This window comes from Larimichthys crocea, chromosome XII (assembly GCF_000972845.2).
Source record: "Larimichthys crocea isolate SSNF chromosome XII, L_crocea_2.0, whole genome shotgun sequence".
Lineage (NCBI taxonomy): Eukaryota > Metazoa > Chordata > Actinopteri > Sciaenidae > Larimichthys > Larimichthys crocea.
Genome location: NC_040022.1, coordinates 25,328,812 through 25,354,206, shown reverse-complemented (window position 1 = coordinate 25,354,206; position 25,395 = coordinate 25,328,812). Strand labels below are relative to the sequence as shown.

At 39.8% G+C, this 25,395-nt stretch overlaps 1 protein-coding gene across 1 annotated transcript in view; it reads right to left on the bottom strand.

The window, feature by feature from the left end:
* The window catches only part of adgrl1a (adhesion G protein-coupled receptor L1a), a 146,358-nt gene that overhangs the window by 99,307 nt on the left and 21,656 nt on the right, over positions 1–25,395 (bottom strand). The gene's annotated exons all lie outside the window — the stretch shown is intronic.

The following is a 25,395-nucleotide window of genomic DNA, read 5'->3' as shown; positions in this document are numbered from 1 at the left end:
ACGTACAGTAGTGCGAGTATTATGTATTAGGTGCGTCATTATAATAATTAATTATGTTTATTTGTCTAGCCAGTTATCAGACATATTAAAAGGGTTTATATGAGTACTATACATAAAAATAGGTCTGCATGCCACATACTTCACCATTTTCTGTGATATACTGCACTGCACATTGAGGATACATACTACATAGCTTGTATTTCCACTGCATTACTTATGTTATATATTGTATCACATTATATTGTAGTATAAGTCATGTTTGGTATTATGTTTATCATATACAGTACCATACTATCAACATCACAGCACAGTGGAAAGTGCCGCATCAGGATGAAGGATCATATGTACATTTATCATGATGACATGTTATAGTCCAACATACATTTAGGTGAATAGGTTCAGTATAGTATTAAAACCAACACATCTGTGAACACATGGAGAATCTAAAGCAAGGTTTTACACATAACAGATGTATTTTCCGTCTAGAGTGACTCTATGTAGCTTTTAAAACAAGGGATGACATATTAATTCTCCTACAAATGTTGAATTAATTCTAAATAAAACAAACCCTTTCTCAGCCGTACTTGGTCTGGTATGACCAGTAGTTTATAAAGGCTAATGTCAGCTAATGTAAGCTAACTTTAGGTAGATTGCACACTATTATGCAAGTGACATCACTGCATCAGTCTACTGACTTTAAGGCTCTTATCTATTTCTATAACTGTACAACGTACATATTATAAGCATTATCACAAAAATAAGAAGCACAGTAACACAGTAAAGGTCTCCGAGAGACCTGTTCACTATTTTTGGTCCTATTCCACTTACTTTCAGACAGGATGGGTAATGTAAATGTGTCTTTGAAGTAACTGAAACACTATAACAGTATTGAGCATTTGTGGACATCATCACTGCTGTTCAGTAAAAGTTACATAGTCTCACTACAAGGCAAATTTGGTGAAATAGTTTTCAGAGCATGTTTTTAGCAGAATTCTTTGCAGTCCAATTTGAACCCATCACATTTCAAAGTTCAAATTTCAACACACTTTATTTTTATTTTTTTTATAGCTCATCCTTGCCAAGAGTGCTAATAATTCTGAATTAATCACAGGCAGTCCTGGTCTCATGGACACAGGTTAGGCTACACTGCCAGATGAAATTATTCAACTTCCATATCACATGCAATTATTGCACCAGTGCACAGTGCATGTTGCAATTCTTCTCTCCCCTCTGAAAATGCTGTTGTCACGTTCTATTATCATAGCTAATATTGTGCTCTATTGAATGGGGCTCTATACGCCTTTGCCACTTAGCCTTCTGTCACACAGTACCTACTCTGTTATACTGCTCTCAAATCCAGTCAATTGACCTTCATGGGCTGCCTGACTCATTGCGCCAATAAACAGCTAGCATAATGTAGTTTGTGCTCCATGGCAGTCACACCGTCTATCAGGCTTTTTTTTTTTTTTTTTCAAGATGAGATGTTTATCATGCAAAGTCACAGTGCTCTGTGTAATAAGAGGAGAAAGCCTCATCACCTATCACCTACTGTACAGAATGGACCACAGAGAGCCAAATGTGGACAGATTCACAGCATCAATTGATGCTTTATATAAGTCTGAGCAGTTGTTCATCACACCCCAGTCTCTTAGCAACAACAATAGTGACAACACATGATTATGTGCTGATTGGCCTACTAAACACAAGCAGTGGTCCCCTGTTACAAATTCTGCAGCCTTCACTGCTTGATCACTTTACTCATGAATAATATCTTAGAAAGTCAAATGGTCTAGAAGAGAAATATTTATTAAAAATAATAATAAAAAGAAAGAAAAAGGAAAAGAAAAAAAGATTTCTTGTAGATGAATGCAGGCTTAACATTTATGTTTGGATAATTGCAGTGGACTTAAAAAATACCTTATAAACAGAATGAATAGTGTATCAGAAAACCTCCATACAAACACAGTATACAGTTACCTCTTAACTAAATCATAAGGAAATATTCATATTTCTAAATATATGGATTGTTCATTATGCTTTCACACACAACTTCCATTTTTTGTGGATGATTGACTGATGAATTTTGTAGGGAGGTCAAGATAGATAGTTGAGTACATTCAATGTTAGTATTAAAAAAGTTGCGCTTTTGTATTTTAGTATTCAGTATAGTTGTATTGTCTGAAGAAGCTCTCAAATACATACATGCATTTCAGAAAACACGCAGGAAATTGTTCGGATAGTGATCAAAACTCCAGTTATATTCAAAACAGGCAAGTTTTAGACACCACATCATAATTACTTTCCTGCTTTCTTCCAAATAAAATCATCCAGATAAGTGTTGATAAATGCAGTGGTTAAAATAGGCAGGGGATGGGGAAAAATGAAAAGAAATCCAAGATAAGAGCCTACCACTGTGTAGTTTTGTAGTGGTTTTGTACTGTAGTGTGTGGGAACGTTCTAGCGCTGAATAAATTCATTCAGGCTCGACCATGACTGTGAAAATTTCAGTCATTGTTAATAATAATTCTTTTTGTTCACTTGTGTTCCATGTTGCATTTATATTCTCAATACAGCGATGTCTTGCATGATAAGACAGACTTTATCAACAAAGGATCAGTGGTCCTGTTTGCCTGAATATCTCCTGTTTTCTTCTAAAAAGGGAGGAGAAAATGGACTCGTACAGCTGGCGTATTATAATTTGTTCTAGCTCATGTTTGATTAATGCCAATTTTTCCTAGTCAGAGCTCATGTTTATGCAGCAACATTATTTACATAACACCTTGCCCTATTTGCAAATAGCTCCTATTTTCACAGTTATACAGCTTCTTGTTTTGCAGTGATTGACAAATTATCTCCTTTACCAAAAAACAAGCCCCACCAAAAAAAAAAAGATGCTGTTAGGAAACTTGTTACAAAAGTACATCACATTTTCCAGTGTGCGATGTAAAATAATCAGCAGAAAGCATAAAATGTATTGGGTGAAATATAATTACTTTTTATAATGAATTAAGGACTGTTGCAGCTGATATTGATCAGCTTTATAATAACACTACAATGCATCACTTCAAAATGCGTCTGTTTTATACACATCACTATTACAATACGCACTTTGCATTATATTGGTGGCTTATTACTCAATAAAATACAATAGAATTTGTTTCCATCATGTTTCTCTGTTGTACATAACTAAAATCAATATCCTATTTATGTAGAAAATAAAAACATACTACTACAGAATCACCATCACTGGAGGAAATCTTGCAGTCTTTCATGCATGCACTGTATACACTGTAGTGGAATACAAGGCCTGTAGGCGTAGATAAGAGCACACTAGCGGAAGAGGAACCTGTATGGCATTTCCAGTAGTAAAAGTGGAAGAAACCAATGAAAATGGTTTAAAAGTCCAACAAAGCCAAACAGACATCAGTATTTGGTGCCAGAAAAGCGTTGGTGTAACACCTCAGCTTTTATATAGCAACCCTGTGACCGCCAGAGCGCTCTTCCCATCATGCTCTTTCCATTGGATGGATGTTCACAGCAAACACAGCGTTTCAACATTTTCAAAGACCACAACCATGAAGACACCACCACCGCCCCCCTCTCTCTCTTTTTCTCTCTGTCTCTTTTTCTCTCGCTCTACCTTTCTCACTCACCCTCTCAATCTTGCTCTTTTTCCCCTCGCTGTGTCTCTGTGTCTCTCTTTCCCTTTTGCAGTATGACATAGTCCATTATCTGCTCTTAGTACTAATTGGTGTATTAACGCCATGCTGTGGGTGACACAGTGAGAGAGAGAGAGGACAAGAGAGCGCTAGAGAGAAAGAGAGAGAGAGAGAGAGAGAGAGAGAGAGAGAGAGAGAGAGAGGCGCAGGATGAATATGGATGAGGCAGAGGCAGGGTGGGAGTGAGGCTCTGGGGGAGGCAAGTACAGAGTGATTCTGCGGGACTGAGAGAGAATGGGAGGCCAAGGTAAATCTTTTCAGCTACACAAGTGGTTAAGAGCAGCATGGCAAAATGACGAGTGAAGGGAAAAAAAAGAAAACCATCCTGTAATGGCTTGTTTTGTTTTTTTTTCAGTTGGCCTTCTCTGTATCCCTTTTCTATCCTGCTCTCACCGTCACCACTTTCAACCCAATTATCCACTCTCCCTGGCGCCACTGGCAGCATATGGAAATGTAAATTGCAGGCGAGATGTTTTCTTTTTTTTCAAAGCTGGGGAAGGTAAGCAACTCTTGAGGATGGGGAGAGTAGGAGGAAGAAAAGAAAGAGATGACAAACAACTGAAACTGAGGGACCGACTTTAGTCCCAATAGCTTGTCAGTATTGCTGCTTTATCAGATACACAAATCCACCCACGAAAAGAAAATCTAGTAGACTGAGGTTGATTTATGCTGCTGCACACCTAGGCATCATGAAGCCCAAATAAAGTTTGGATAGAAAGCACACACATTAGCCATTACATTTACACATTCAGAGTCATTAAATCAAACTGACATGTAAAAGTGCTCCATATACTGTCTCTCTCATTCTCAGACTTGCACATGTTCTGTGCCGAATTCACACATTTAATTATATGCAGAGATTCTAACACAGTTGCACCACAGAGGTACACTTCCTCTGTGCTTGAGAGGCTTTTCAGACTGGGGCCAGGATGTGAGCCCTCAGGCTGGTGAATAGCTGCTGAAGCTGAGGATGCCGAGATCAAAGGTGCCCATCTTCTCCCATGCATGTGACATTGAGACATGTACAGGCTGATTATTCAGATAAGCAGATCTATCCTCGGGGGTGGAGGCAAAATGGAGGCGAGTGTTTTGTTGATTATCATTAAGATCTGGCTTTTCCTCTGTTCACCTCTCTTCTCTCCACATGCTCATATTCCGCCCCCGCAGTGCTGATGAAGCCAACTTCTCAAATCCGCAATTTGCTCAATTATTTTCAATTATCCCGCCATCGCTGCTTCTATCATTCCCCTTAGTTCAATTGTGAACAGAAATCACTTGTTGATTGACAGCAAAGGCCAATTAGGCCTAAAGGCGGGATGAAAACTCAAACCCCTGCGGTAATTACTGCTGATTGGTGTCACACAGACATTTACAGGCCCTACCCACAGAACTGAAACCCTTATATTGATAAATGTCCTTTTCACCATGCAGCCACTCTTACCTTATCTCCAATATACTGTACAGTTAAAACGAATTCCTGCTGGGGTAGTTTAAAGTTTGCAGAATTACATAATGACATACTTTAAGATGTATTTATATGCCCAAGGAAAATTGTGTTCTGAGAGAGCTTTCAAAGGGAGTGTTGAGATAGTATGAATTTCTATCTACCAAGAGCACCATGTCTGTGTGCCTTTAGCACATTAACTTCAAGGTAGTGCTGTCTCAAGGCTTTAGAAAAACTCTTCAGCAGTGGGCACAGGAATCAATGATGAACTGCTTTTGAGCACGACAGAGACCCACAAATTCAATATACCTTCAGCAGTTTTGCTGTCTGGGTTCGTTCAACATTTTTTTAGTAGCTTAATGTAAGGTAGTTCAGGCAAAATAGAAAATCAGTTACTTCATATATTTTCATTTTGTTGTGCATCTGTGGTTATTTTATGTTTTATTAGGTTTTGTGCACAGTAATACATTTATTTCTTATTTCTGCAGTCTGTAATGAAAATTTAAAATTTGACCTTGCTACTGCTTTTGTTTATAGTCGTGTTATAGAAGTGCCATGGTCTACTGTGTTATTGATTGGTTGTTCTTTGAGCAAATTTATACAGCAGACAAATACACATAACACAGTTACTGTGCATATTTGAGTTAGGTTTCCAAGCAACGCAGGCGATGGTCACTGCTTAACAACTGTTGTGTATATTGTTTTATTATCTACATAGTCATGAACATTTCCCTAAAACAACATAATTACATCTTAATTAACAACAACGACTGTATTCAGACTGTAGTCTCCTCTGTGTTATTTAAAAGTGGCATTTGTTTAACAGCAGTAGCTTTATTTACTTTCTCCTTAGGATACTGTATTGTATTGTATTAAAAATGCCAAATAGAATATCTAAAATGACTAACATCATGATGTATTTACTGAACAGTGAATCATCACTGCTGAAATATTGTAATAATCACTGGCATTTTGTTTCAGATAGAAATCTTCAACATTTCAAATGACACCAGTTTATAAAAGTAGCTTAATGATTTAATGCATATTTGTGAGATTTTAGGAAGCTCCTTTTCCAAAGACCTTTTTGCTCATACTCTGCTCTGCTCTACAAAAGCCGTACAACATTTAATTCATATTTCATGAATGATGGTGTAATGAACGAGGGTAGACATCCATCAGTAGGCTGTGATGTTACTACCAAAGCTTCTCTGTCTAAACAAAAGAATGACTTGTTGTTGTTCGCTGCTACTACAGGCAACATTTCCACATTTCCATCTTGAGTTATTCTCACAGATGTAAGGTTGTACTTTTGGTTTTCTCTAGTTTTACACTAAAAACTGACTGGGCAGGATGAAAAAAAAAAATTTCAATCTCTTCTCTGTACTCTACAAAGCAGTTCACATGGGCCAAAGCTGACTTGCACTGTTGTTTGTGACAATTGGGTTGGCAATGCAAGCAGTGGTTACTCAAGACTCCCCTAATGACATTATGTGCCTAATGAGTTTTAATTGTGAGGAGATCTTAACTTGCAGGCCTAATTGCATCTGATTAAAGACAATATTAGTTTTACTGTTGGCAAATTGGTTGGGGATGGTGGGTGGGTGGGTGTGGGGGGGTTGGCGGGATCGATGGTGTCCTTGTGGAAATATCCTAAATGTCCTCCAAATGGTGATGAAGAGATGGAACAAAAACATAAGAGGAGGCAGTGCCAGGTAAAGAAATACTCAACATGCACTGAGAGTGTGTTAAGGGGAACTGGGGAGGAAAAGGGATAAGACAAGTAGGACTGAAGGTTAAGAACTCATCCAGAGCATCTTTTCGTCTCATCACAACAGCGTTTGGAGGCACACTCTGTGATGGTGTGGAAGGTACACATTTAGACTGAACACAGAAGAAAATATATATTGGTGACTCTAATATACATATCTCACCTCATGATTGCTCCATCTGCTTTACAACAGTTCTAACTTTCACTTCCCGATAGCTGAACTGTTAAAGCCTCATACTTCTGTATGTATTTTTGGATATTACTTGGCTCACGGTTTTCTCAGGAGAGGCACTTTGGAGCAGAGAAAATCTACCCTTAAACAGATTTTGTGTAATTTGTGCGATCTTCGACAGGTAAATCAATATTTGAGAAAACGAACAGCTAGCTCTCAAAGCTGGGAAATCAGTTGAACAAGTGTTCTCATCTCTGCAGCCATCTATCTTTATGGACTCAGAAGGTCTAGTAGTTAGAGACTTAATGTCTAAATTTGTTTTATTTCCTATGAATCTAACTGGCCTGAATCTAAAAATATGGTCATATCTCGAGTGAATAACGTTGGTCAGCATGTCTCTCTCAAGAAAGTTTGCCTCTTCCGTTCTTAAATCCTGCAGGACTTGCTTTTTCACAGAATTAGTTCAAAATCATAACACTAATGTGTAAAAATACTGTTCAGGGAAGGATTAGTGTGCTCACTGGGAGAGCAGACTTACAGTTTATGGACCTGGCAGTGAAACTATTAAAGAATTCAATAATTTGCATTTAAGTAACTGATTAAACTTGCAGTGCAGCCACGTCAACCTGAGTTATTGTGCATAATTTTACATATTCACATCTGTACACCATAGAAAAGCATATTCATGCACAACTTGCACACACACAAACATACACATTATTGAAAATAAGTACACCAAACAAAAATACATGCAACGCTTGTTCCCTCTCCATGCCACCATAAATACATGCCCTGGATCGGTGGTGATTTAAAGCCAGACACAAGAGAGTATAGTAAATTATGCGTGTATGAGGCTTCATTTCCTCCTCTTCTTAAGCACTTGCTTAATTGCCATTCTCACCTGAGCAATTGTATAATTTCCTTTATTTTTCTCCTCCTCTGCCCAGAATATGAGTCTATAATGAGCTGTGGGTGTCCCCCAAAGCTAAGCCTGGCGCCTTGAAATAGGTTTCACTAATTTACCAATTAGTCATAAGATACAATTAGTGTGCAAGTTCCCTAAGTCCATGAGTGCCCCCACCACCGGCCTCCCCACTTTGATTGTTCAATCTCTGCAGTGATCATCACTCCATTACTTGGCTCATGCTCTCGCCCTGCTTTGTTCAGCTTCGCTACGAAAGCGAGGTCCCACCTGCACTTTGGATATTACTCTAACCCTATGTGCCTCAGAGGGAATCAGTGAGGGAGTGGGAGTGTGTGAATGTGTCTACGTCCGCAGCTCTGGGTTTCTGTTTAAGTGCAGCTGGGACCGGTTTCACTGACCAGGAGGATGAGAGCTGCGAAGGGGAGGGGGGCGTCTGGAGACTAGAAAACTTATGAGAACTGAGACAAGTTACCAAGTAGCAAACTGAAAGTTTGCTGGAGGTGCAAATCTAATTTATGGTTGGAGAATACCGTGTTGTGTTTCTCTCCTTGGTTTGCTCAGCCATTAAAACTCAACCTGAGGACAAATAGGAAATATTAAAAAAAAAGAACACAGAACAAATATCAACGCTACCGTGCTCGCTGTTGGTTGTTATTATGCTGTACGTGAAGCTCTGGTTGAACAGCAATCAATATGTGAGAGGTCATTTGTCAGTGTCTTTTTCTGTGCAAGAATACATTCACAGTTCTCCTATAAAAGATTTCTTGTAATTGCACTGAATCCCCTTCTGTTTTCATCACATTAGTGCAGCGTCTTTACATGCATGTCGTGAGGAGGGGGTCTCACGATAAAATAACATTACTAACTGATTGATGAGGGGAAATGAGGTCATTTGCCATCAAGACTAATGTAATAAATAATAAATAGATAAAAATAATTATAATTTCATTATGATTTTAATAATATAGTTCCAAGCTAAAGCTAAATGTAGGTCTCACTGTTTTGACCTTTCACAGATTTCTGCAGAAAACTGCAGATAGACAGATTACATTCAATTTGGTGACCCGTGCCAGACCACCTACAGTATGCAGAACGATACAGACAAATTTGTCAGATCTATATCTATTAAATGATCGTCTTTATCTATTAAAACAATACTGCAAATTAGTATTTTACTCAGCTTTATGACATAAAAACTAAAAATAAATAAATAAATGAAATAAATAAATAAACAAATGTGTAATGCTCATGAACATGTGCCGTCTATATGAAAAAGTAATGTGTAATGCTCATGAACATGTGCCGTCTATATGAAAAAGTGTAACCATGTTTTAGCTTTGGAACCTTCTCAGCTACAGAGACTGAGGAAGGTGTTTTTGAGTCAATTACAGTAACCATGAGGGGACACTTAGGTGTGAGTGTGATCACACCAAACATGTTCGAAGCAGTTTATTGAAACGGTGGAACAGTTTATGTTTCATTTAGGCGAGCTAGAACAATGCCATTTGATCGCCAAATAACAGCAAATAACTGCACCGAGACTGAGAGAGGGCTAACTATGAGATAGAAGGAGACACTCAGTTTATGATCTCTTCTTGCACAGTTGTAGGCTCTCATAGTTTAACAAAACTTGTTAGTCACTTCCAATGGACATGGTTAAGGTGGATTACAGATTACACAGTCCTCTTGAAGATGATTCACTTAGCACCACATAGTGAAGCTATTTACAATTCATAATGGATCCTACATTTAAAGTTGAAATTCTTGGATTTCAGTCCTGGTTGTTTTGGTGACAGCCATGGTGATATCAGCAAATGCAATTTAAAACTATAGCAAACACTCCTTGAGCAGAAAAGCTGTTGTATCTGTTTCCAGCGCAGCCAAACAAACCCACATTGTTTGACTAAAGAAGTCAGTCAAAAATAATTGCAACCATGATGTAATTTCATGCTGTCTACGGCGCAAGTTTTCCACATGACAGCAGGGCAAAGTAAGGAGTTAGTTACCTTGCTGAGGAATTGGAGGTTTGTAGCCTGTCGCCTGCGGCTCACTGTGGCTGCTCCTTCTTGTTCCATCACTCCCTCGCAAAAAGTAATGCCAAAACTGACAGTTGTCTTTTGTAGACCCATTTTGAATGAACGATCACTGTGACAAATGCATTACTTTGCAATAAAAGCAACCCAATGTTTCACCAGTTGAATGCTTTTAATGTAAACAGGCGGTAGTGGAAAATGTTTGGATTACATTAGCAGTAACTTTAACTCTGATGCAGTTATGGGACAGTCTGATGGGACAAAATTAAAAACAGTAACACTGTGAGAATGACAGACTCCACCACTAACAATGAATACAAAAACACTGAATAACTGAATGTAAAAATCTGACTAAAGGCCAGAAAGAAAAAAAAAGCATAAATAAAATTCAGTGGCAAAACCCCTGGGTGTATTGAGTTGAGGATGAGGCTTTGTTGTTTATAGTCTTATCTTAAATTCCTATGAGAAAGAAAGAATCGATATGTTTATTTGAATTGATGTGTTATTTCATTTAAACATAGACTTTCTTTGAGTTTTGTCTGTACTATGCACTTAAACCGTAATAAGTTGCTTTCTTTATCTATCTGATATAATTACTAACACAATCCTATTATCCTTCTGTGATATGTTGACTCAGATCTGACTCTTACAGTTGAAGAAATTATAGCATGGTTAGCTGGACTTAGAGACTCACTACCTGTCGATTTCAGTCTGGATCAACACATTTAATGTAATTCTATATACAGAGCTTTCAGGCACCAGGAGTCATGGAGCCTTCCTCATGAACTTCTACTGAAATATCCAACTTTTCCTGACTGGTGTAGGAGTAAAAGGTAGGTGTTGCCATTGGCATAATGTATACGTACTTGTTTGTACCTGAATGTATAACGTCAATCAAATAGTTGATCACAAGGATACGGTTATCTTATCTGCAATGTTCTGAGCATATCTCTGAGCAGGAAGAACCCAGGATGCTGCAGTATTGTCTTGTTTGTGCATCTCCAGTTTTGAAAATGTTCCTTTATCGTTGAAAACCATAAACACATGGGTAATGAGGTATAATTAAAGCAGATAATTCAGTCAATTAAGCTGCAAAGCTGTTTGAATTGAAAGAAAATGTTCTATCCCATCAGTGCATATCAAATATGCATATGCATTTGTTTACTTGTCACTCGCTTCACAGTGTTTGACAATTCTTTATCTCTCTTTCTCTCTCTCTCCTTCACTGTACCTTCCTCTCTCACTCACTTCCTCTCAGAGGTTCATTCCATTCATGCTAATGGACAACCCCCCCTCCTCATGTCTATCTAATCAAAAATCAATTAAAAACACCTCGCCGCCGAGTCTCCAGAGCCGAGCCTAGGTTGAGGGGTGGAACAGAAACGCTTCCCGCACTCTCTCCCTCTTTCTCTCCTCTCACGATCTCTCCCTCCCTCTCCCTCTTCCTCCTATGGTCTCCCTCTCTCTCTCCCCTAAGCTCCGCCCTCCTGTCTACTGGAAGTTGGCAACATGATTTACGAGAACGGAGAACTTAATTTATATATTTTTTTCCTCTTGCATCCTCTCATTTATTTATTAGATTTTTTCTCCCAGCCGCCTCTTCCTGTCTCTGGCGTGGAGGGGAGGCGGAGGATAGAGGGAGAGAGAGGATAGGATTAGATGGAGAGTGGTCTCGGGGCAGACCAGTAGACTGGCAGGCCTGCAGACATGGAACAGATCTGTCCCACACTTAATGGCATTAGTGCCGTCCCTGAAAGGGGGAGGGGAGGCCAGCAGGGAGACAGGCTAACATATTAAAACTGCCTCTATACCAGACGCTTGTCTACTCCACTCAAACTCCAACTTCAACTCCAACTCTCTTTCTTTCTGGGTGTATTTGTGTGTTGTTCAATTGAGTGTCTCAATTGTTCTGTTGAAACTAAGCTTGTAACTTTGACTATGACTATATTAAATACATTTAAATTGTGGACCCTATTAGTATATATTTTTTATATATGCTCACACTGGACCCCCCCTTCCACACACACACACACACACAGCACAAAGAATATGCCCCTTGTCCTGCACACACATTTATTCAGGCAGAAAACGTGCTCTCTCATTGTGTCAGGTGCGAATGGACTTGAGCTCAAAAGCTAACATGGCCCTCGGTGGAAAGTGACATCTCTGTCGACGCTGTCTATGTGGATAAAACTACAATCACTTCTTTCTCTGCACTCGCTCCTTAACTCATTTACACTTACCCTCATCCCACCAGGATTTTACACATCTTACGGATCTGTGTGACTTTGGTGTGATCAGTGCTGGATTGCTGACTGTCAGCACACCTTCCAAAACTAGATCCAAGCCCCACGGCACCCTCAGAGGCTCAAATTACCCTCTCTAACCTGCTTGGACAGCACACTCATACTACACACTACTACTGTTCCAGGAGCATTGGGAGATTGCATACAGGAGTTGGACAAGAATGGGGGAGATAAAAGACAGAGAATGTTGGAAGATTGGAGTCAGCAACAAAAGACCAGGGACAGAAAAGAGTCGGGGAAGAAAGAGAGGAGAACGTTCTCCTTAAACATGCACATATCAAGTGTTGGAGACCATGGAGTGGCCGGGGGAGAGAAAGTGGCCGGGGAATGTGAGAGGACACTGACAGACAGGTGGAGCCAACATGCTGTGTCTTTTGATTAATGGAGCACAGAGTTGGTAAATATACATGGACCCCGCCCTCCAGCTCTTTCAGCTGTCTCAGCACAGCCCGGCATGGATAGATGGGGGGATTTTTTCCTCGCCTTTAAGAAAAGGTTAAGTCACAACAATATTGTTGTGGATCATGAAAATATTAGTAATACTTTCCCCTTTTTCATGTGAGTTTGATTTATCCATCTTCCCCTATGCAGGCTGAGGAGGAGAGAAAGCAAGGACAGGAGGAAATCGGCAGACATGAACAGCCTGGGGAGTGTTTCCTCTTTATCTCTGTGTCACAAAGGCCACCCCGGGTACAGCAGGTGTGTCGGGGAACAGCTTTAGAGAGAGCTATTGATCCTACTGAGTACTCCTACTGTATATAGCCGAGCTCTGCCCACATCCTCGCACCCTGAGGAAAACTATACAGGAACAGGCCATGCTAAAGGTCACCCTATGATGGAGACAGGGAGCTGCAACTGGCTCTGCATACCTATTTAGTGTCTTAAAAGGCTTGAAACTGTATTTATAAGTCAGTCCACATTCTCAGACACTTTCATTTCAAAGCAGCGATTGACATGGAAAATAAAAGGGGGAGAGAACAACAAAAAAATATGGTTAGACTATATTAGAATATTAATACTTGTTTACAGAATGCAGTACAATTGGAGCATGTTGATTAAGAACTTACCGGCAGAGACCAGCGATTATCAAAGTCAGTTATTGCTTGTTTCAGCTATGCATTTAATTTGATGCATTAGGATGTCTTTTCTGCATTCCATATTCACATAGTTTTCTATGCTCCTGTAACATGTTAAAAAAGAAGAAATATTTTCTGTGACAAAATGACCCATTAAATCAGCAATTCTACTCATAAATTAGAATTTCCTGGCGCTAATGTTTCAAAATTACTGTAAAATGTCCTCTTTAAAGAGCAAGTTAATAATAAAGCACATTTTTCCACCTCAGCCTAAAACAAGTTCACAGCATGACAATGGCAACATAATTTATATCAGAGATACAATTTTCCCTGAAAAAAACATTTTGCATCTAATTTACAAAGGACCCAGATACTCTGGTTATCATTTTCTGCACACATACACAAAGCTGTATGAATCTATTGACAAATACCCAATTGATCAATAAATACCTCTTATTAGATTCAGCTGACAATCCAGGATATATTCCTCATCAGTCCATAAAAACGATATTCACTTTAAGACTTTATCGTGAAAATTGTGAGCGATTTTATTAAGCTGCGTGTTTCTCAGCCATTTCTTTAAACACTGGACACAGAATTGGTTTTGTTGAACGCCATGTAATGCACAGCTGTATGTGTTTAGCCTGCAGTTAATTCTGGATGAGAGTGAATGTCCATTAAATGTAATCTTGTTTTTCAGTCCAGCGCTCAAACCACAACTTCAGAGAATTGGCCACCGATGAAGACATCATCCATCATCCCACTGACACTCTGCCAGAACACTTAGAGATAAATATGGAGGCTTTTCAAGTTGTACCTGTCTTTGAAAAACCACACAATCATAAACACACATAGAGTAAGAATACACAGACTATATACCTTCTATCTATTTCTGCAAATGAAATGTGTAAAAAAAAAAAATCTTTCTAGTGCGTATTCATCAGCTGCTACTCACTCTGTCAGCAGCAGCTTCACTACCTCTTATCCCTTTTATCCACCATCATTATTTCACATCTCAAAGGCTGCTGTATGTGCACGTATGTAAGCCCCTCTTCCTCACCTCACCTCCTCAAAATGTATGAAGAAACCCAAAATGATACACACAGAAATTTGAGTTCTTGGTTTAATGAAATAGTGCTTTTAGAGTTGATCTGAGGAGCCCACTAGAACACTTATCTCAGCATCAACAGTGCTACAGAAAAAAAAGAGCTGCCTTAATCGGATTGCTGGAGCTCTAAAAGGTTTTCTGCACATGGGTTCCTCTGTAGGCCGCTCGGCTCCAGGGCCAGGCTGGGCACTGAGGCCTGACTGCCAGCCTGACTCCGTGGTTTGACTGGCTGATAAAGTCCAGAGACTCATTGGTGTCTTTGTTAGCTGCGATGAGTCTACGAGTAAGATGATACTAATTAGAGGGTTTGAATATGTGATTCAATCAGAGAACACTACACACAGATGGATCCAGAAGCTCATAGATACACCACACCCACACCTTTTCCATACAAAAAAACTGTATGTAGATATTACGGTATGCTTGCACACATACAGACACACACTTTTAGACTGTGATTTGCTTTTGTTCTCTTTTTCTCACTGTACACCTACACATCAGTCCATGGACTCACACAGAGGAATTCATTTATCAGTGGTTCACTGTGCCCTGAAGCAAGTGAGAGCTGCAGCAGACATTGATCAAACTGACTTCCAACATGAAGAAGTTCAGAATCACACTTTTCAAATCCCTTTACTGCCAGCAACCTTCCAATAGTGAAATAAAAGACACACACACAAACACACACACATTATTGCACCCTGCTGTATGCATTTTAGCAAACATGAGCACCTAGATGCACATATCCCCGTTCACATGCTTACAAAATACAACATAACCCTGACATTTTTAGCTCACACTCATAAACACGCATAAAAATGACATCAGTGCCTTTCCTCAACAGGACTAAATATTAACAAAGGTATTTCAAATGTCACAGTGAAAACAATTCAATGAATAGATTAACTGCTTTCTAGGAAGCCAGATAGATTCTGGCGTAAATTTTTTTCGTTCCTCGAAATTAGCACATTGTGGCGTTAAAGTACAAATCATCTACTCACATTACTGATTTGTGCACTCAGTATCCTTTTTCATTCTCTCAATAATTTGTACCCTTGAATTACCTAATTTGCCCTCTTGAATTAATAATTCATGCCCTCAAATTTCTAAATCACACACTCAAATTCCTTCCAATTATTCAGAGTTCACCTTCATCCCGTAACCTTGCACATTTACTGCTTCATTGGATTTTGTGCTGTTTAGTGTTATTTCTGGCAGTACTTAACATTTTACCTAAAATACATTTTACATTCTGCTGAAAGCGAAGGAATGCAAAAAATAAATACATTTAAAGACTAAATAGTTTCAAATTCACCCGCTTCAGTTTGCAATTGAGACTCAAACGCTCCCCATGGTTCCGATATGCTCTCTAAACAACTTAAAGAATAACAGAAACCCTTGTTCCTCCTCCGAACAATACAAAAACCTGTTTGGCTTCCACAAAAGTCAAGGAAATCTACCATCTTTTTGCACAGCAGCTCCAGAGTTATTAGCCTTTGTTCCAACTGTTTTGCATATTCAGCCTCCCTTCCAGCCCACATAGATGTTAATGTACTCCCACACAAATAGATGTGTCTGTGTCTCTCACACTCTCTCTCTCTCTCTCTCTCTCTCTCTCTCTCTCTCTCTCACACTCACACTCACAGTCTCAACTGTCTTTCACTGCTGTCTTTTTCTAAAACCCACTCAACTAGCCACACACGTGTCCGCACACATACAAACACACACACACACAGAGGTGCACAAAGTAAGTTTTTTTTTTTTTTTTTTTTTGTGAGTCTCTGGCAACCACCTTTCAGTGTGCTGGATCAGCTGAAATAGGATCCATCCCTCAGATCCTGCTGTACCTCTCACACATACTGATGTAGCCTGATCTCCTGTCAGTGAGACGGCCTGCAGGGAGTGAATCTGGGGCTTATAGCACCACCTCCAGAGACCATCTCAGCCAGATGCTCAAAGAGCTGGAGAGCCAGAAAACAATCGCCACTACAGACAGCCGGGGATATTATGGGACCAGGGATGTTGCACTGTGGGCTTGCCTTTTTAGTAACAAGTATTTTGACATGAGACGAGTGCAATATAGTGATACCTCAGGACACACGCAAATGTACACTAACATGCCTGTTGTACAAAAGGCACAAAGGCACACATAGTTCTCTGTGGCAACAACATTGGGAATGTCAAAGCGAATCTACAGCAGAAAGGATGAGTGCTGTGTGTTGTTGCATGACAGCGTTCAAATGAAACCATAGCCACCACTCTCTGCTAAGGGTGGCTTGCAAGGTTTGGTTTACAACGGATAATAATAACAGTTAATTCAGCAACATCTTTGTTGAGATCTCCATTAAGCAATAAAGGTTGTCTTTGCAAATGTATAAAGTTCTAATGTGAGGTTATAAAGAAAAGTAAGAGTATTAACTATTCTGGAAAAGTTAAAGTGACTCATGAATGAATATCAACTCATCTAAACTCTCTGTCCATGTTTGATGCAACGGGACCAGTTTCTACCCAGAAGAGCATGTCATCAAAATAAAACAGCACAGATTTATCTTGTGACAATGATGCATTCATTTCTTTCAGCAACACTTTTTTTTTCTCCTAGGAGAGAGGAGTGTTCCACTCTCTGCAATACAATGAAGCATGTTTTCCTCCCTTTCCTCCCTTCTTTATTACTCTCTTTACGTGAGGATGTGTAAATATGGAATTACTGAGAAACTGATTGTTGCTCTCTTTTGTCCAGTGTGGCCTTCCTCCCATTAATCGCTTATGCCAATAGGCTTTATGCCTGAAAATCCATCTGGGGCCCTCGCTGCAGACAATTGTCTGAAAGACCCGTTCCATCCAAATTGAATTAGAATCAATGTGGAACATACACAAGCAAGAGCATCATTAGATCAAGAGACATAAGTAAAGAGAGGGACAATGAAGGGGAGAGGGAGAAGAAAAGCAGTGATCACTCCCTCCGTTTCAGGACATGTTATCAAGCTTTCAAATGAGATCACTTTTACACACAAGCAGCGGACACATACACACAAAAAAACACAACTATTCCAAGTGACTGTTCAGCCCAGCGTTGAGCCTTCAAGTTTTGATGTAAGCAGCACTTTCTTTCTGCAGACAAGAAGAAGAAGGAGGTGCAGAGTAAGAGGAGGAGGAGGGGGGGAGCACAAGGACGTGGAAGTGGTGGAGGAGAAAGATGAGGAGGAGAAGGAAGAGAGCACAGCAAAGAAGAGAGGAATCAACGATGAGTCATGTGCAGAGACACAGCTGGTGTGACTGGGCTGCCTATAAGTGAGTGCAAGATGGGTGACAGAGACCGAGAGAAAGATGAAAGGCTGTGGGAGGGTACAGTGGAGGAAGAAGAGGCGTATTATAGTGAAGCAGAAAACAGGTCAGTGACAAATGGAAATACAAGGTGATTGATATGCCTGTCACAGTGGCAAAATCCAGAGAAATATGGTACAGAACCTAGAGAGAGTCAGCGGGAGATTAGTGAGTGTTAGATAGCGAGATTTAGTCGACAGGAGATGAAGAGATACTTTGGAGAGAGCAAAGCTAAAAAGCAGGAGGATAAGGTAGGCGGACGATTTAAGTAATTTTGAAACCGATACAGTTTGTAGGCAGTAGAGAGTTGTGTGAGGGGGTTGAGACAGGGAGAGAGGAGATATGGTGTGAAAAAGAGAGCTACAGAAAAAGTAAGATATGAGAGGGGGTGAGATAGAGATAGATAGGCCAGCCTGGAGTGAGACAGAGTTATCGGCCATGATCGATCTGGCCGGCTGATGCCAAATGGGGGGTGTAATGATGGGTAATGATATGAGCCTGGAGAGGGTGCACAGTGTGTGTTTGTGTGTGTGCATGTGTGGATCCATGACCACACAGTGGCTCACACTTTCATTAATAGAGCCAATTCATCGCACCTTGCAGAAAGGGTTCAATGCACGCCCCCCTAATGATCTATATATACTGTACTGTGTCACAACTACAATCTCTGTATTTCAAGGTTTCTCTCTATGTCCATTTATTTATCTTTGTCTAACTCTTTCTTCTGAACCAGACGCTATCCTCACTCCTCTTTTCACTCTGTCTCTGGCCACTCTTAGCGTGTTCACCCCCCCCATCATGTGCATTTGTCTTTTCCCTCCCCCATTACTTTTTTATTTCATTCTCAATCACCATGACTCTCCTTGAACCTGTTTGTCTGATTTTCAAATTAACCCATCAAGCATGCGCTTCAATTGATAAAACACATAATATGCCAAGTCAAACTAACGCGTGCACACACACACACACACACACACACACACACCTAGACACACATACAATGACATGTTTATCTGCACACCCTTGGCAGACCTGCTGACTCTTAAACAGTTTCCACAGCAACATGAAGTGGCTAAGAATAATGTATTCTGTTATGGCAGGGAATGATTAGCATTATACTGTTGTGTTTCAGCATCAGTGTTAGACTACTTGTCTCACACTTGTGTTTTAGAGATACATCCAAAGTGATTGTAACCTGCCACTGAGTTAGATATATGATTAACAGCACTACTTTTATAGTGATGTTAAGGGGAGGGGATGCAAACATATACAGAGTGGCTGAATAAAAATGCATGTCCACTGGCACCATTCAGTGGATGGACAAGTCTGTGGGCATTACTATGGAAACCAAATCCAATCCAAATCAGAAATTTGGGCCAAGATCACATCTCTCAGAACTGAATATTTTCCAGCAACAACATTTGACCATACTGATAGTAACTCACATGCAGGCTGAATCAGCGATGAGCAGAATAATAAATAGCTTTTCAATCACTGGCAAACCAGCAGCTTCACCTTATTTCAAACAACTTTTCTCATAACTGTAACATTAATCCATTCAAGATTAATTCTTGTACAATATCTATCATAAGATTTTAATCATAAATTCATTTTATGGTGTAGATATTTTCCATATAAATAGTACTAGCTTTCCTGATTAAAAACATGCTACAGATGAAGAGGTCAAACCAAAACTAATTAAAATGAAACAAGGCAACTTCAGCCGAGTGGAGGGCAGAAGGTGCTTGCAACTTCACAACCTTCTAAACTCTGGCTACACAAAATCAAAGGTCATTGCAGAAAGAATCTGATGTTCCTAACAAAATACAACCATGACATGAATCTGAGAAGAACAGCAAGAATGTCGGGGTGAAATACTTGTCATCTGCAGCTAAATCGGTCAGTCAAATGCAGCTCTCTACCCACCTGGTTGTTTAACAAAAATATTTCTTATTTTATTACAGCTATAGCAAAACCATAGCAGTGGTGCATCTCAAACTGTGAACAGAATGGACCACTTATTAATATATTAATACTCAGTCAGTGTTCGTGGTAGTGTGAGGCACATTTGTACAGAAACATGTAAAGCAGATACTTCTTTCACAGTGATTTTTTTTTTAGTAACTGATAATAGAATTACATCTTTCTTGTTTCTTGTTTTTTTTGTTTTTCCATTCATGCAGATGAAATATCTTGTGCTTTCAGCTCATGGAGATGCAAACACACACATTACGGTGCCGTCACAAGACTATAAATACAGGTATCTATTTGTAGGCCTCATTCACAAAACACAGAAGCCAATGTAGCTGAAATGTGTTGTGCAAAATTCAAAGACTGCAGAAGCTGTGGGTTCATACAGAGAGATGCATACACTTACTACTGCATGTTTATGTTTATCCATCAAAATTTTGTAAAGCAAAGGATTTCAACAGAAAGTCAGTCAAGAGATGGAGACAGTTTCAGACAGAGATACTGCTAAATCATTTGCTGTTATATAATGTGTCTCTGACAGCTACAGTAAACTACCCTAAACCCTAAGTGAAATGAACTTGAACTTACCTCTGTCAAATATAAAATATATCTTATATAATAATATAGTATATGTTATGCTTTATCATCTTTCAGAAAGTTGTAACTAAAGTTTAAGTGTACAGTAGTGGTAAAGAAAATGTTGCTCCTCTCGTGTTTTGTTTGTTTTGTTGGCTTTTGTGTTTAAATGACCCTCATTAGCCCACTGGTTTTCTATTTATTCAAATGCATGAACAAAGATAATTTAAGTTCATCTAAAAATGTTAGCACTCTGAAGTCAATAGTGTAAATGAACTCGGTAAAGTTATTGCTTGCATCATGAAAATCCAACCTTGTTTATCAAACCACTTGCCGTAAACTGAAATGATCTCAAACATTAATCATACAAAGCCAGGAAGTGTCAGTTTGAACAACTAAACCAGATGTTTCATTCACATTGTGTAACTTGATTTGAAACGAGCTTTTTAAAGTTGATAATTCAAGTGACAAAGAGTTCCTGATGAAAGCCTGCTGAGGACCGAATACAGGAAGCAAACGGACACCAAGCATCGGCCCATTATCCTTTCTCCAGCAACTCCTCCTCACAACTTCACAAGCTGTGCCTAAAAAAACACTCATGTGGACAAACTGGCAAGTGAGCATGAGGAAAATAAATGAGAGGGAAAGGCTGGTTAATGAGAAATGCTATTTTTACTGCTTTGATGTCCCCCATCCACATAAGCACACAGCTTAGACAAAAACAAATTAGAGATGTCGACTGCATCCCAAAGACATTAAAAACATATTAGCACAACAACCATTTGTGTCCACACGCACGCACATGTATTGTGTGTGCGTCTGCATTTCAAATTCAGAAAAAGTATTCCAAGTATATTTCTTAGCGCTTGTCCACACTGGCTGGCATTATGCATATCACTATGAGCAGTTGTTCCTTATGGCTAATAGTAGACAAAATATCAACATAATGACACCATAGTTTCTGCACGGCTAGATGACTCAAAGGCATAGCACCATGATTCATTTCCCCACTGAGAACTGTATAGAATACAGATGACAACAACATCACGGTGTTGATGAACATATTCAGAAAGATCTAAAGGCACTTTGTCTAACTTTTGAAATTGCTACTAATCGTTATTTTTCTGCTTTTCAAGTAGTGTCCATCTTTACATGACGCTTGGATTAATGGGATGGAGGATGTCAAGCACGATAGTGCAGAACTATAAATCTATAGATAGACTGAAAACCTGTCCAAGATGCTGAAAACGAAAGGCTTTAAGAGTTGCAGCTTACAGTATTCTTATGATTTGCATTCCGGTGAACAGCCAATTGAGCATCACCACCTTTGTCGCCTCTCGCTCGTCGTTGTAGGCGTGTCAACATTCAGAAGCTTTAGCAAACTTTGCTTGTTAGCAAGCAGTGAGTAAATAAGCAACGCGCCGTTCCCTCTAAGAATTTGCATGACTTTGTGCCAAGCAGCACTTAATTTTTTGTCTTTTTTTTGTGGCAAGGGTCATACCGAACAGGAATCCTAGAAACTTAATGATCTTCGCCTGCACAGATTCTTTCACATCTGGCAGTGTAGTTAATTTTTAAAAAATAAATACAAATTTTAACCCTCATTTGTTCTCACATTGAGGGCCTGGTATTCTACACTGACTTTAGAGCCAATTAATTTATATCCCATACAAAAGAGTTAGCAGCAGACATCTTGTAGTGGGTCTTCGGCCTTATGGATGCAGTGAGTCTCATAAAACTGATTCTAATAGCTAAACCTGAGGTATTAAATAGCAACATCTGGTACTGACTAAATTTAAATCTGTACACCATACTGTGTAACCATTCTTCGATGTGTATGGTAACATGAAAACATGTGTTTAATCAAACTTTAATTTTAATGTTCTAAAACGTTTACAAAATTGCTTTGTACCAATTTTAGAACAAAGGTGGTTCAGACACTTCAAACCAATCTGTTCAGCAAATCTCCCAAACTAAAGAAGCTATAGTATAATAGCACTATATTCATTGCTTTCCAAATGATCTACATGATCATTTTTTAGCAGTTCTTTCCGAAACCCATGTGACCATTTAAATTATTCTTATGGTAAGATAATATAATAGATAATTATAGTCAGTCTGTTTGAGTTTAACCCCAGCGTAAGGTTTTGAGACATTTAGGCATTTGAACAAACAGTGCTGTTATTTCTCTGGAGAAGATCTGATCAGTTTATCAAAACAAATACAGGCTCAATACTCATCCAGTATACTGGATTGGTGCATCACTATTCTTCCTGAATTTCTGTAGGATCCTAATATAACACACATTTCATGAAACACAGAGAAAGAAGAATGCAGACAAGTGAAAAGAAGAGACACAGACAGACAACAAAGGGAGAAGGGCTGAGCATATTCCTGACATTTAGGGAATGGTAATGAATGACACAGAATTCTCACTGTATCTCAGGGAAAACGGAGGAGACAGGAGAGACGAGGGAAGATTGGTTAAAATGAGTAAAATAGAAATGGCTGCAATAACTGACCACTGACTCTAGACCACAGTCAATATATCTAAGTGGATTTTAGCTGTGCTGCGATAGAAGAAATGCTCCAGCACGCCCACAAATGCACACACACATACACACACAAAAACAAACAAACTCAGAATTGGTTTAATTCCACCAGCTGGGTTTGAATGTGAGAATAGAAAGTGACATTATACACACACACACACTGCCACGGTTTCGCGCCTGCCTGCAGCTTCATTGGGTAGGTGGGGGCAGCAAGGTTGCAGGCTGCAATATTAAACCATCAATCACCCCCCAAATTAGGCATTTTACATCACACAAGCACTTACAGCTCTCTCTCCTTCTCCCACAGGTGGGGTCCAAGCCACGGGAAAAGAGATTACATCACAAAAGCAATGATGGTGAAGCAAGTCCCATGAATACATTACACCATCATATATAAGCAGAGCATGGGCGGAAGGTAGCAACAAAATAATAAATCATAATAAATAATATCAAATCAACTAGTTATTACTTTACTCTGAGGTACATGTAGTATGCGTATACGCAGGAACTTTCGGTACGGTGTGGATTTATTTTCAGGTAGCTTACACTAATGATATAAAATTGGAACAAGTGATTTGTATTAACAGCTGTTCACAGTAGCTCATGCCTGATTCATTACCCAATACATTTTTGTCTCATGCCCATGTTAAACACAGCAAACAGCTCATTTCAATCACCTATAGTGGAATAGATGACGCCGTGTCCACTCTGCTGTTTCTCATGTTTTGATTATAAAAAACATCTGGGGTATCAATGAGCCGGGAAGCCATTACACATGCAAAGAGAGCAACAGAAGATAGAAGTGAGGAGGGGGGGGCATGAGGTTAAAGTAGGAGCGAAGGAGGAGGAAGAAAACGAGGAAAAAAGACAGGACGGAATAGAGAGGGTGAGGGTAAATGAAGCATGGAGTTGCATTTATCCCAATTAGCTACTGCAGGGGTCTTTGGTGAGAAGGGAGATGGAGTGTCCACCCCCATTAACAGTGTTTACTGACATGCCTGCTGATTATAAGCTGGGGAAAGAAACTGATTGCACAGCTCTCCTCTCTTTGCAAACATGAAAAAGAAAACGGCATAAACACAACCACAGCAAACCCGGAACACTTTTTTTTTTTTTACCTCCCATCTTCTTTTTCATCTTCTTTCCTCTCACCACTCTACCTCTCTCTATGACTCCTCTCAATCTGCCAGTGTGCACAAGTTGAAGGTAGATTTCATATGTCCCATTCTGACACCCCTCAATTCTCACCTTCCTCGTCTCTGTCGCTCTGTGTTGTGTGGCGGTGATAATGGAAGTAATTATACTGGCTCCATGTCTGTTCCACAGCACAGCAGCAGCAGCAGCAGAAGCACAGGCAGGCTGTGGCACCATGAAGCCCATCGCTCGACCACATCCTCACACACTCTGGAGCATAACTATTGAGGGGCCTGCACACCGTCACACGGAAACACAAACATGAGGGAACAAAATGGTACTTGTCTATGAGGTGATAGAATAGCGTAGGAATATTTCCCTGCTGTAGTTTTCACAACCTATTCATTCTGCAAGTATTTCACCGAGCTTGAATATGTTATGCGGTTTCAGAGGGATTTGCTGGAATCTAGTCTTATGGTGTTGCTGAGATAAGCTGCCCGTGGGCGAACACACTGCTGCACTTCTGACCCTCCAATACAAAACGATATAACCTCTGTAGCGCAGGATTGCGGTTGATACAAGGGAATAGAAGAGCAGACAATAAAGAGCATGGAGGAAATGTGTGAGTTCCTCTTGAAGAGGGGGAAGGACAAAAGAATGGAAATGCAGAGCAGCATATCTCAAGAAAACCAGAAAGGAAGAGAGAGACAATGTGCATTTGGCGGAACGAAAGGCCCGGGGAGGTGAGAAAGAAAGATAAATAATGAATACAAAGTACTTGTTGCTTAAATGAATACATGAAAAAGAGACATTTCATTCACAGGTTTCAGGAAATTTAGGAATATTTTATCTGTGCAGAATTTATAGGCAACAGCTCTGCATTCTGCATTTTACATCACAAATGAGTTGAAGCAAACAGGTAAGCAGAACGCACCCGGAGAATTATTTAGAAAAACAAGCACAGTTCAATAGCTAGGCTCTAAGCCTTTATAGCTCTCCAGACAGCAGAGGAAACAGTCACGTCTGTGTACAAACAAGGGCACAAAGAGAAGCAGAGGACCTCGTAGAGTTGCCCTCGCCTCTTTCTTCTCTTCACCTCTCCACCCTCTTCTCTGGGTCTGACCTCTCTCAGCCCCTCAGCCCTTCTGTCAGCGCCAAGCCCGGAGTCTAGCCTATCTGAAGAGAGACACCTAGTGGTGCAGACTAAACCCCATCTAGCCCTGGACATTGACAATCCTCTGTGTCCTAGTTGACTTAACTGCACATCACCGTTACACATTCCCCTCT